At 37.4% G+C, this 12,585-nt stretch overlaps 1 non-coding gene across 1 annotated transcript; it reads left to right on the forward strand.

Annotated features, from left to right (window-relative positions):
• The first annotated feature begins 8,229 nt into the window (after positions 1-8,229).
• LOC128281859 (small nucleolar RNA R71) lies at positions 8,230-8,336 on the forward strand. Its single transcript, XR_008272137.1, has one exon. It is a non-coding gene; the product is annotated as a small nucleolar RNA R71 (small nucleolar RNA).
• The last annotated feature ends 4,249 nt before the right edge of the window (positions 8,337-12,585 follow it).

Here is a 12,585-nt window from a genome sequence, read left to right on the forward strand (position 1 = left end):
TATCCATCCGCTACACACCAGCTCCGTCCCCCGTCACACCATGTGCGAATATAAATATCGACCCACTCAGCCCACACACCAATGGTAGCCCGGTTGTGGAACTACCTTTATTTACATATTGGGCTTTAAAAGTCGTCGGTGGATCCACGATTGTTAGGCAACCATGCGATCCTCATATACTTCCTCCGTTCCATAGTTCCCACCCCATATGCAACCTAATCAGAACATCATATGTATGCATGTCACATCCATAAAACTTACATTCAACACATAAGGGTATTTTGGTCATTTTTACCCTTAGGCGCATTTCGGTAATTTTCTCTTAATTATGGTTTTCACTTACCTTGACCTATTAACAAGTCCCGTGAGCTAAGATGAATGAATACTATGCACCAGGTAGGATTCCATATAAGAGGAGGTGGGTCATTAAGACCGCTTAAGTACCAAGCTCTCCCTAGATCCAATCCTAGACATGTATATACCCGTTGCCACACCTTAACCCTTTCACTTGTCCACGATCGCAATATATCAATTACATCTTATGTAGTTATCATATACTAGGCCCAAAACCCCTTACAACACCCAAACAAATTCACATACCTGTATTTGGCCTATTAAGCCCAATCATATTCATATAGGCATTAGGCCCAAATCACCTGAATATGGCCCATTAGGCCCAAATCACATTTATATGGCCCGTTAGGCCCAGCCACATTCATATTCATGCTCACATACAAATTCCTATCACATAACATCAATATTCAGTTTTTGCCTATTATGTGCCCAATAGCCCATCGGGCCCATTTAGCCCATTCTGGCCTGTTGGCCAAATCACAACCCAAGTCCACGGAATCACCCGTGGGTCTCAGGAAACCTATTGGTCTCCCCCTTACGAGTGTTCACGCACTCACAAGACTATCGTAGCCAAACTTTCGGCTTTTCAACATTTTGGCTTTTCGGCATTTCGGCATTTCGGCATTTTAGCTTTTGTCGATTCATAGTGTGTGTGCAGTGTATGTACACACCTGGTAAGCAAGTGTGCTGTGATTCCCTTATTCACCAACCTACAAACGATATCATCCTACAATTAATCGCATGCTTAATACATATTTTTACTAAAATCAAAACCTCACCTTTCACCTTACCTTGCGCGATAAGTATAACAACTCCTTCTTTAATCACTAACCACGATCAATTCCTAGATCTACATCAATCTTAACTATTAAAACCAGAATAATAGGTGACTCATATCCAACACAAGTCCCCTTTCCTTAACTATGACCATTCGACCAACTAAGATTAAAAGTACTAACCAACGTCTCTCACCTAAAGAGCAAATCAGTAGGGATCCAAAAACTGAAATTCGATACCTATTCCTACCCAAAAATTGATTAGAAGAAGTGAGGAACAATAATCGATACCTTAGTAAAAATCAACTGGAAGGGCAACCATTACACTAGATTCAGTCAAAGAGTATTCGAGCCTGGGAAGATTCGGCTTCTAAACTTAGTTTTGTGAATAAGGTGTATTTGGCACTGATTAAAGAAGAAGAAATCGGTAGAAAGAAAGAAAAAAAAAAGGGTTTTCGGCTTTTTGGATCTTGAAGCGAAAAGGGTTTCTAGTAGAAGGGTGAAAAAGATTTCGGCATTAGCCTGATACCCTTGCATTCGGCACCTATTTATAACCTTTATGGCCGAATTTCTCAAGCCCAAGTTCCCATTTTGGCTCCACTTGCTCCTCACTTCTCATCTCCTCATTTTTCTCCCTGATTAACCCTTGATCTTTTCCTCAAATTTCTCTTCTGATCACTCCCCTTGGAGTCTATCTTCACGCCACTTCGATCCTTCTAGAAGGCTAAAATTAAACTTCTAAAAACACTAAACAAGGATTTGAACCTTGGATCTCCTTGCTAGCCACTAACGCCACCTCCCTACACTCTAAGTGGCGCAACTTAGCCACTCTTCCACAAGGCTTTTTGATGCCATTTTTCCCTATTTTTGTTTAAAAGCCCAACTACTTGCAAACAAGGTCATTTTAATAATTAAACTATAATTTCATTTACCCCTAGGTGTTTTGGAGGCATCAATAATTATTTAAATAATCAATTTTAATATGAAGGAGAAATCAATAGCAATATAATCCAAGAGACTAAACTAATAGCAGAACTATCCTAGTATTTGAGAATGGAACAGAAGGTGATTAACATAAAGTTTATGCAAATAAAGTTATAATGGCAGTGAGTATAAGTAAAATAGAAATAGAAAATAGAAAATGAGTATACTAATAATGATAAAAAGAAGTAAATAAAATATAAAATAAATATGAATGGCATAAAAGACGGGTAACAAGGTATAAAAATCGACGGTGGGGGAAGCGGCGGCTGAAGGTCGATGGTCGTGGATGTAGTGGTTCATCAGCGTGGGTAAGAGAAAAGAAATGAGAGGAAAGATGAAGGAAGAAGGGGGACAAAAAGAAAGAGAAAGGGAAGGGAAGTGGGGTGTTGGTCGTCGGAAGTTCGTCGGAGAATGGTGGCCGGAGTGGAGGGGATGAATAATGGGGAAGCTGAATAGTGGTAGTGAGGTTTTAAATAGGGAGGGGGAAAAATTAGGGTTAGAGGAGGGGGTAAATGGGGGCCACAGTCGTGTAAGCCCCGTTTTGGGCCACACGGCTGTGGCCCATGCCCGTGTGGTGTGTTCCTAGCCCATGTTTTTCGTGAAATCTTAGTCAATGTCACGCACGGTCCCTTTGACAGACCCGTGTTTATAGGTCACATGGCCGCTTCACACGGCCATGTGCACATTCATTCGTTTCTCCCACCCCCGTGTTAGGTACACCACGCCCGTGCCCTTAATTTGTGCTTATGGTATGATGATTTAAGTCAGTATCGCACACGTCCTGTGGAAAAATCCGTGTGTCTAGGCTGTGTGTCTCACACGGCCGCATCGCACGGCCATGTAGTGTTGCATTCACTTTTCCCACGCTCGTGGTAGATCCAATACGCCCGTGTCTAGTAATTAGGATTGTGCACGACTTTCGAGCACGGCCGTGGCTTCGGCCCATGTTCTCTTTTGACTTGTTTAACATTTTAATCTTTGAGCAAGTTCCCACACGACCTCCAGCACACCCATGGTAATGACCGTGTGGCGTCCATGACTGCCTAGCACGGCCATGGTGATTTAACGTATGTCGCGTCTCTGCTGATTTATTAGAGGAATTGAAGTGCAGTTTCACCACGGTCTGGGACACGTACGTGGCCCGAACCGTGTGGTGCGACACAGCCATGGCTATTTGTCGCAGCCCATGTGTCATCTTGTCTTGGGAAAAATGATTGTCCTGTTTTAGCATGGCCATGGCCACACCTATGTTTCATACCCGTGGTGAGTACACGGCCTAGGACATGCCCGTGTGCTAGGTCGTGTGTGCCAAAAATACCTACAGATAGATTATAAAAATTGGAAAACAAACTAAAGTTATTTAGTGCGGTTAGTGCTCGGGTTGCCTCCCGAGAAGCACTTATTTAGAGTCTAAGCTGGACTTTGCCTTGTGGGTATATTTAGGTAGGTTCGCGGAGCCGTAGCTCCTCTCCATTGTCTTTAAAATCCTCACCGTTATAAAGTTTAAGACGATGTCCATTTACCTTGAATGTGCCTTGGGTTAGGTGACTTACCTCTACTGTGCCATATGGAAAGCCGATTTGGACTACGAACGGACCTGACCATCGTGATTTAAGCTTCTCAGGAAACAATTTAAGGCTTGAGTTATATAGCAGGACAAGGTATCCAGCTTTAAATTGCTTGTGTTTCTTTAAACGAGAATCATGGCAGCGCTTCGTGGCTTCTTTGTATAGTCGTGAGTTCTCATATGCGTTAGCTCGCCATTCATCTAACTCTTCAGCTGCATCAATCTCTTTTCACCTACGAGTTTAGGATCAAAGTTTAGGAATTTTATAGCCCAAAATGCTTTATTTTCTAATTCGAATGGTAAATGACAACTCTTCTCGTGAACAAGTCTGTAAGGGGATGTTCCTAATGGGGTTTTAAAACTAGTTCTATAGGCCCATAAGGCATCATTTATTTTCTTTGCCCAATCCTTCCTATTTGACTCTACAGTATTTTCTAGGACATGTTTAAGCTCTCGGTTTGCGACTTCGACTTGTCCACTAGTTTGAGGATTGTAAGGGGTAGTTGTTCTATGGTAAACTTCATATTTCTTAAGGGTTTTATCAAATTGAGTATTACAAAAGTGCCTACCCCTATCATTGATAATTGTTCTAGGTGTTCTAAATAGAGAGAAGAGTTTCTTAAGAAACTTCACCACCACTCTAGCATCATTAGTAGGTAAGGCTTGGGCTTCCACCCTTTTGGACATATAATCAACGGCTACTCAGGTATACTTATTCCCAAATGAGCTAGGGAATGGACCTATAAAGTCAATACCCTCATATATCAAATATTTCGCATGAAAGCATGTATGTTTGAGGCATTTCGTCACGTTTAAAGAAATTACATGTTTGTTGGCATTTATCACAAGAAGTAACATACCTGTTGGCGTCTTTGAATAGTGTGGGCCAATAAAAACCTGAATCGAGTGTTTTATGTGCGGTCCTAGTCCCATTGTAATGTCCTCCAATCGGTCCTGAATGGCAATGTTCCAAAATATTAATTGCTTCTGTCTTTGTAACACATCTTCGAATTACTTGATCTACAAATATACGAAAAAGAAAAGGTTCTTCTCAAAAATAGTTTTTCACAACAGTGAAGAATCGCTTCTTTTGCTGATGTGTCAACCCTTTTGGTGTAACATTAGCAACTAAATAATTTGCAATATCTGCAAACCAAGGTTCCTCAGAGTCAGAAATAGCAAAGAGTTGTTCTTTCGGGAAGGAGTCATTTATCTCCTATTCATCAACCTCCTTGAGACGCGAGTTTTCTAATCTAGATAGATGATCTGCTGCAAGATTTTCTGATCTTTTCTTATCTTGAATTTCTAAATCGAATTCCTGCAACAATAAAATTCATCTTATTAGTAGAGGTTTTGCATCTGTTTTAGTAAGGAGGTATCGAAGAGCTGAATGGTCAGTGTAAACGACAACTTTAGATAATATTAAATATGGTTTAAATTTATCGAATGCAAAAACCACTGCCAACAATTCTTTCTCGGTCGTCATATAATTTTCTTGTGCGGTGGTCAAAGTTTTGCTAGCATAATAGATTGGTTGAAAGTGCTTGTCTTTCCGCTGTCCAAGAACCGCACCTACTGCAAAATCACTCGCATCACACATTAGTTCAAAGGGTAAATTCCAATCAGGTGCAACCACAACTGGGGCATTAATTAATTTGTCTTTAAGAGTATTAAATGCTTTGAAACATTCCTGACTGAAATTGAAAGGCACATCTTTTTCTAGTAAATTTGTTAAAGGCTTAGTTATTTTAGAAAAAACTTTAATAAATCTTCTATAAAACCCAGCATGGCGTAAAAAGCTTCAAATAGCCTTAACTGAACTGGGGGGAGGTAATTTCTCAATAGTTTCAACTTTTTCTTTGTCAACCTCGATTCCATTACTAGAAATTTTATGGCCTAATATAATCCCTTCACGAACCATGAAGTGACATTTTTCCCAATTCAGTACAAGGTTCGTTTCCTCACATCTCATTAAAACTTGTTTTAAAATTTTAAGGCATAGATGGAAAGAGTTACCAAATGCCAAGAAGTCATCCATAAATACCTCCATAATGTCATCCACGAGTTCATCAAAAATGGCCAACATGCATCGTTGAAAAGTAGCAGGAGCATTACATAATCCAAAAGGCATTCGTCGATAAGAAAACGTACCGTATGGACATGTAAATGTCATTTTCTCTTGGTCCTCAGGAGCTATTGGGATTTGGAAATAACCAGAGAGTCCATCTAGAAAGCAGTAATACATATGCCCAGATAATCATTCCAACATCTAATCAATGAACGGTAAGGGAAAGTGATCTTTTCTTGTGGCATCGTTCAATTTCCTATAGTCAATGCACACTCTCCATCCTGTGACTGTTCGCATTGGAATTAATTTGTTCTTCTCATTGGCCACAACAGTCATGCCTCCTTTCTTAGGAACAACCTGCACAGGGCTCACCTAAGAACTATCAGAAATAGGATAAATAATTCTAGCATCTAGGAGTTTAATTACCTCGGCTTTTATAACTTCTTTCATATTAGGATTCAGTCGCCTTTGATCTTGCAATCAAGGTTTGTATTCATCTTCCATTAAAATTTTATGTGTACAAAAAAAAGGGGCTGATCCCCCCTATGTCAGAAATCTTCCAAGCTATGGCTCTTTTGCGCTCCTTCAATACTTGGAGTAACTCGTCCTTTTCGATTGGCTATAAATCTGAAGCAATAATCACTGGTAATGTGGAATAATTTCCAAGAAACGCATATTCTAAGTGATTTGGTAGTTGCTTTAATTCCAATATAGGAGGTTCTTCCACAGAGGGTTTTAATTTTAATTCATTGTTTACCTCAATACCCTCATAGCTCTTCTGTCCCAGTGAAGGCTCATTAGAATTTGGTTCAGCTCTTACCTTACCTATCACAGAATCATCATCATTTACCTCCTCTCCTTGGGTAAAACACAGTTCCAACGTGTCCTTATGTATGATATCCTATAAAGAGTCTTGAGTAGCATGATCAATAGAATCAATAAAATAACAGGAATCATCTTATTCCCTAGAAAATCTCATGGCATCCTAAATTTTAAAAATAATCTCTTCGTCGCCTACCCTAAGTACAAGTTTACCGTCACCCACATCAATAACAGCCATAGCAGTGGCTAAAAATAGGTGACCTAAAATTAAGGGCACCTCAACGTCCTCATCCATGTTAAGCACGACAAAATCAACAGGGAATATGAATTTATCTACTTTTACAAGTACATCCTCTATAATACCCCTAGAATATTTAACAGATCTTTCAACTAGTTGAATACTCATCCTAGTAGGTTTTGGTTCCCCAAGGCCAAGTTGCTTGAACATTTTGTAAGGCATCAGATTAATGCTAGCACCTAAATTAGCTAGTGCCTTCTCAACATTTAAACTACCAATTAAGCAAGGAATAGTAAAACTTTCTGGATCTTTCGATTTGGTTGGCAGTTTATTTTGGAGTATGGCCAAGCACTCCTCGTTGAGTTCCACTATAGACAATTCTTCAAACTTCCTTTTATTTTTTAGAAGCTCCTTAAAAAATTTTGCACATGTAGGCATCTGCAAGATAGCTTCAACAAAAGGTAAGTTAATATGTAACTGTTTAAAAAGTTCAAGAAATTTACCAAATTGTGCATCCATGCAGTCTTTCTTCAACTTTGCTGGGTACGAGATTGGTGGTTTATATTCCCTCAACATCAGTCTTTCATTATTTTCCGGTTCTACCTCCCCATCTTCTTTTCTGTCAGCTTCTAGTGGTGGCTTCTTTTCAAATTTAGGTAGCACCTTTCCACTCCTTAATGTAACTGCTTTCACATGCTCTTTTGGATTGGGTTCAGTGTTACTAGGTAGACTCCCCGGTGGTCTCTCTGAAATCATCTTAGCCAGCTGTCCTATTTGATTCCCGAGCTCTTGAATTGATGCTTGCTGATTTTTAAGTGCAGTTTCAGTGTTCTGAAAATGAGTCTCCACTATCAGAATAAACTTTGCCATCATCTCCTCAAGGATCAGCTTTTTCTCTTACTGATAAGGTTGTTTTTGGAAACCTTGAGGGGGTGGTGGTCTTTGATTCCCTTGGCCTCCCCATGAGAAATTTGGGTGGTTCCTCCAACCTACATTGTAAGTGTTACTATAAGGATTATTTTGAGGTTAAGGATTATTACCCATATAATTCATTTTCTCATTCTCCATGCTAGGGTCGTAGGGTAGATATTCTATATTGCTAGTTCCACCTCCACTTGCATCGCACTGCATTACTGGATGAACTTGTGTAGAACCAAGTAAACCATCAATTTTTCTATTCAAAAGTTCTACCTGATTGGAAAGCATAATGACCGAATCGATGTTAAAAACGTCGGCTACTTTCGTTGGCTTTGTCATCATGCCTTGCCACTGATAATTATTCAGTGACATCTCTTCCATGAACTCATAAGCTTCTTCAGGTGTCTTATTATTGATGGTTCCACTGACAGCTGCGTCGATGATTTGTCTAGTTGAGGGATTCAAACCGTTGTGGAAAGTTTGAACTTGTAGCCAAAGAGGTAACCCATGATGAGGGCACCTTCCCAATAGATCCTTGTATCTCTCCCATGTATCATAAAGTGTTTCTAAATCCATCTGCACAAAAGAAGAGATATCATTCCTTAATTTAGCCATTTTAGCGGCGGAAAATATTTAAGTAAAAAAATTTTAGTCATTTGTTCCCAAGTGGTGATTGACCCTCGTGGTAACGAGTTCAACCACTGTTTAGCCTTATTCCTTAATGAAAAGGGAAACAACCAAAGGCGAATGGCATCGTCAGAAACACCATTAATCTTAAAGGTGTCGCAGAATTCCAAAAAAATTGCTAAATGAGTGTTTGGATCCTCATCCTGCAAACCATCAAACTGAACAAACTGTTGTATCATTTGAATAGTGTTAGGTTTCAGTTCAAAATTATTTGCAGCAACAGCAAGTCTAACTATACTCGATTCAGTTCCTGTTAGAGTAGGTTTAGCATAATCATACATAGTACGAGGAGCGGGATTCTGATCTACTGGATTTGCAGCACCCACAGGAGGTAACGGATTATTTTGATTTTCAGCCATCTCCTCGGTATTAGTGTGAATATCGCCCTCTTGCTCTTCCTCTATGTATTGTAGGCTTCGCCTTATTTCTCTTCAGTTTCTGTGAGCTGTGCTCTCGATTTCACTATCAAAAAGCAAATGTCCTAACGGGTTCCTCCTAGTCATAAACTAGAGACACCTGCCAGAAGCAATTAAAAAGAAAATTTTAGAAAAGAAAAATTAAACTAAAAGCAAAAAGTAAATTGCAATAAAAGTAAAAATGGCTAAAGTAATAAAAATCAAGCGTTCCTAATATCTTAATCCCCGGCAACGGCGCCAAAAATTTGGTGGTCGTTAAACAAACTAAAAATTCGACTAAGGCAAGTACACCTATCGAACAGTAGTATAACTATAGTGAGACCGGGAATATCGTATCCACGAGGACTAAAAGTACTAGTAATTACTATCTTTTTATTATCTAGCCTAAGAATTAAAGGATGTTTTAAAACTAAAACTAATTATCTAATTAACTAAGATTACAACAGAGATTAAAGTTGAAAAATACTTTTTAGAAAACCGATGGAGAAGACAATACCCAAGGAAGAATATACCTAGACTTCACTTATTACTTCAGAATTAGACGATTTATTCACTTGACTTAATCCTTAGAAATCCCTAGTTTATGTTATTATCTCTCTCGAGACTAAAAACAACTTACTCTAGGTTGATTAATCGAAATCTCTTTCTAATTAAAACCCCTATTGTCGCATTAACTCGATCTATAGATTCCCTTATTAGATTTGACTCTAATCCGGCAGATTTATGTCATCCTATCTCTCGAATTGCATGCAACTTTGCTTAATTATGAAGGATCTAATCTTAAACAGGGACTTTTGCTCCACTGAATAAGCACATCAAAACCTGAATAAATATCATGGAATATTAAAGCAAGAATTAGAACTCACAATTAAGAATAAGAACAAGTATTTATCATATAATTCAAATAGTAATAAGATCCATCTTAGGTTTCATCTCCCTTAGGTAATTAGGGAGTTTAGTTCATAACAATAGAGGAAAACAACTCAAAATTGGGAAAACAACAAAAACATAAAGAACCCAAAGAACTTCCAAGGAAATTGAATGGAGATCTTCAGTCTTGAAGTAGATCTTGCTTCCGAGCTGATTCCGATGGCTACCCTTAAGTATTTTCTACCTTCTACTCTGTGTATCCACTTGATCCTCTTCTAGGGTGTTTATATAGACCTTGGAATGCCCAAAATTTCCCAAAATTTCCCTCTTTCAAATAGAATTAGACTTTGGCTCGACAGAGACACTATCGTGTGCCATGCCCGTGTAAAAGTGCTCAGGCCATGTTCAATTCTAACTTGGTTTAATGTCAACACGGCCATGACACACGGGCGTGTGGCCTGCCCGTGTGTCACACACGAACGTGTGGTTTACCAGTGTGAAAATGCTTAGGCCGTGTGCAATTCTGAATTAGGCCCAGATTTGTCTGTTTTTGGCCCGTTTCATGCTCTTTTTGCTATCCTAAGCTCTTCTGAGTATAAAACATGAAATTAAAGGATTAGGAGCATCAAATTCACTAAATATTATGATAAATTATCCAAAAAATATGCCAAGCATGGGATAAAAAAATGTATATATTATGGTTTATCAACCAAGTTAACGTGGAATTTAACGACATAATCTATCATAAGCTTGCAACTTCCTTTAATTTATTGCTCAAATAGTTTTTCGTACATTCCTGTAATGATACGTATCTATTTCTCACCAATTCACATCTCTTCAATATACCCATTGAACCATTCAGAATAGAAGTCGAATACTTAGGAGTCTCACACACTAACTACTCACATCATGGCCTGAAGCCAACTCAAAATATCTCGCGCCCAAAGTGCTAATATCATGGCCCGTAGCCAAATCAGTGAAGTTCGCACCCAAGATACATATATCATGACCCGAAGCCAAATCAAAGTAACTCGGACCCAAAGTGCCGATATCATGGCCCGAAGCCAAATCAATATATCCCCTAATGACATGTCACTAGTATCCTAATCTATTCATAAGGTTCAACCAGGATTTCAAATGCCGATTTGTCATCGAATCACTATCAAACATATTCGTAGTCTCGTATTCATAGTTTATGCAATATCAAAGCATATAAAATACATTTATAATGAAACTTATAATATATGAACTTACCTCGAACGTAAATACAACAACACGGATCAACTAATCTGAGACTTTGTTCTTTCCCTAATCTAAGTCCATATTTCACTTTTCTTGATCTATATAATATCAAATCCAGCTTATTCAATTATCTCTCTATTCAATTTAATCCAAAACACTTATTAAAGCTCATTTACACTTTTGCCCCTAATATTTCAACAATTTTACAATTTAGTCATTAGGCTCGTAAAACAAAATTTAGTCAATTCCATCACAACCCAAGCCTAGCTGAATATTTTTCATGCTTATAGCAGCCCAAAATTTTCATTTATTTCATATTTTAACCCCTAAATTTATACATTTCAGAATTTAGCCACTAATTTGCATTTTCATTAAAAATCACATAACAAAACTTGTATATCTATCAAAAAGCATTCATAATCTATCAAGAAACTTCAAAATACATGCTTATTCATCAAGGAAACATTCACAATCTTAAACAATTTTTGCAAATTAGTCCCTGGGCTAGCTAGACCTAGTTGCAACGATCTCAAAAACATAGAAATCATTAAAAATGGGACAAAAACGGACCTACAATTGACAAAATAGGGTTGGAAAAAGCTAGCTCAACAATGGCTTCTTTTTCTTCCTTCAATTTCAATTGTAAATGATAAATTAAAAGATGATAGCTTTTGTGGTTTTGTTATTTTACTTATTTAATTTACTAAATTACTTTATTAACCTTAACTATTAATATTAAAATTTCACTTAACCATGTCCATCTTTGTCCACTCACACTATAAATGGTTAAATTACATCATAAGGACCTCCTATAATTAATTTCATAGCTATTAGATACTTTTATTTAATAGAATCCCACTTTTAAACTTTACGCGATTTAGTCCATTATCAAATTAAATATTCAAACAATAAATTTCTTAAACGAAACTTTCAAACTATCATTCAATCCTGTTGTAAACATTAAAATAATAATAAAATAATTATTTCAACTTCAGATTTGTGGTCCTGAAACCACTGTTTTGATTTGACTAAAAATGGGCATTACAAATGATCTCTGTAGTTTGTTTCAGAATGTAAATGTAAATATACATTGTACAAAAAGTTAATCATCATATGTATAAATGAGGTATTTCAAGTAAAGGACTCGAAAATTTTATTAAGCTGACATTACAATAGTTACATAGGCAAGTCGAGAGTAAAGTGCGAATCTAAGTATGCCTGTCCTTAGGCGTTACACCCAATACTCGAACTTGATCGATCGGGTTTGTAACAGCCCGATTTAGACCCTATTCAGAATGGTGATTTCGGGACCACAAATTCGAGTTAAAAAATATTTTAAAATTACTTTTTTTGTTTATTATGTTTGAATTTATATGTGTGAAATTTTCATGCTTTAATTTTGTCGTTTGAGTGCCGATTTAATAAAAAGGGCTTAATCGCGTAAAATGAAAATTTGATGATTAAATGTGAAAGGGTCGAATTGTTGTTGTATTTTTAAATTGAGGTATTTATAATGCAATAAAACCATTGTTAAAGTGATGGACAATTATAACCATGAATTATAATGGTTTAAAATTTTATTATAAAGGTTAAATATGTAAAATAGAAAATAATGTTATTATAATAAAACATATAATAAAATA

This window comes from Gossypium arboreum, chromosome 1 (assembly GCF_025698485.1).
Source record: "Gossypium arboreum isolate Shixiya-1 chromosome 1, ASM2569848v2, whole genome shotgun sequence".
In the NCBI taxonomy this organism is placed as follows: Eukaryota; Viridiplantae; Streptophyta; class Magnoliopsida; order Malvales; family Malvaceae; genus Gossypium; species Gossypium arboreum.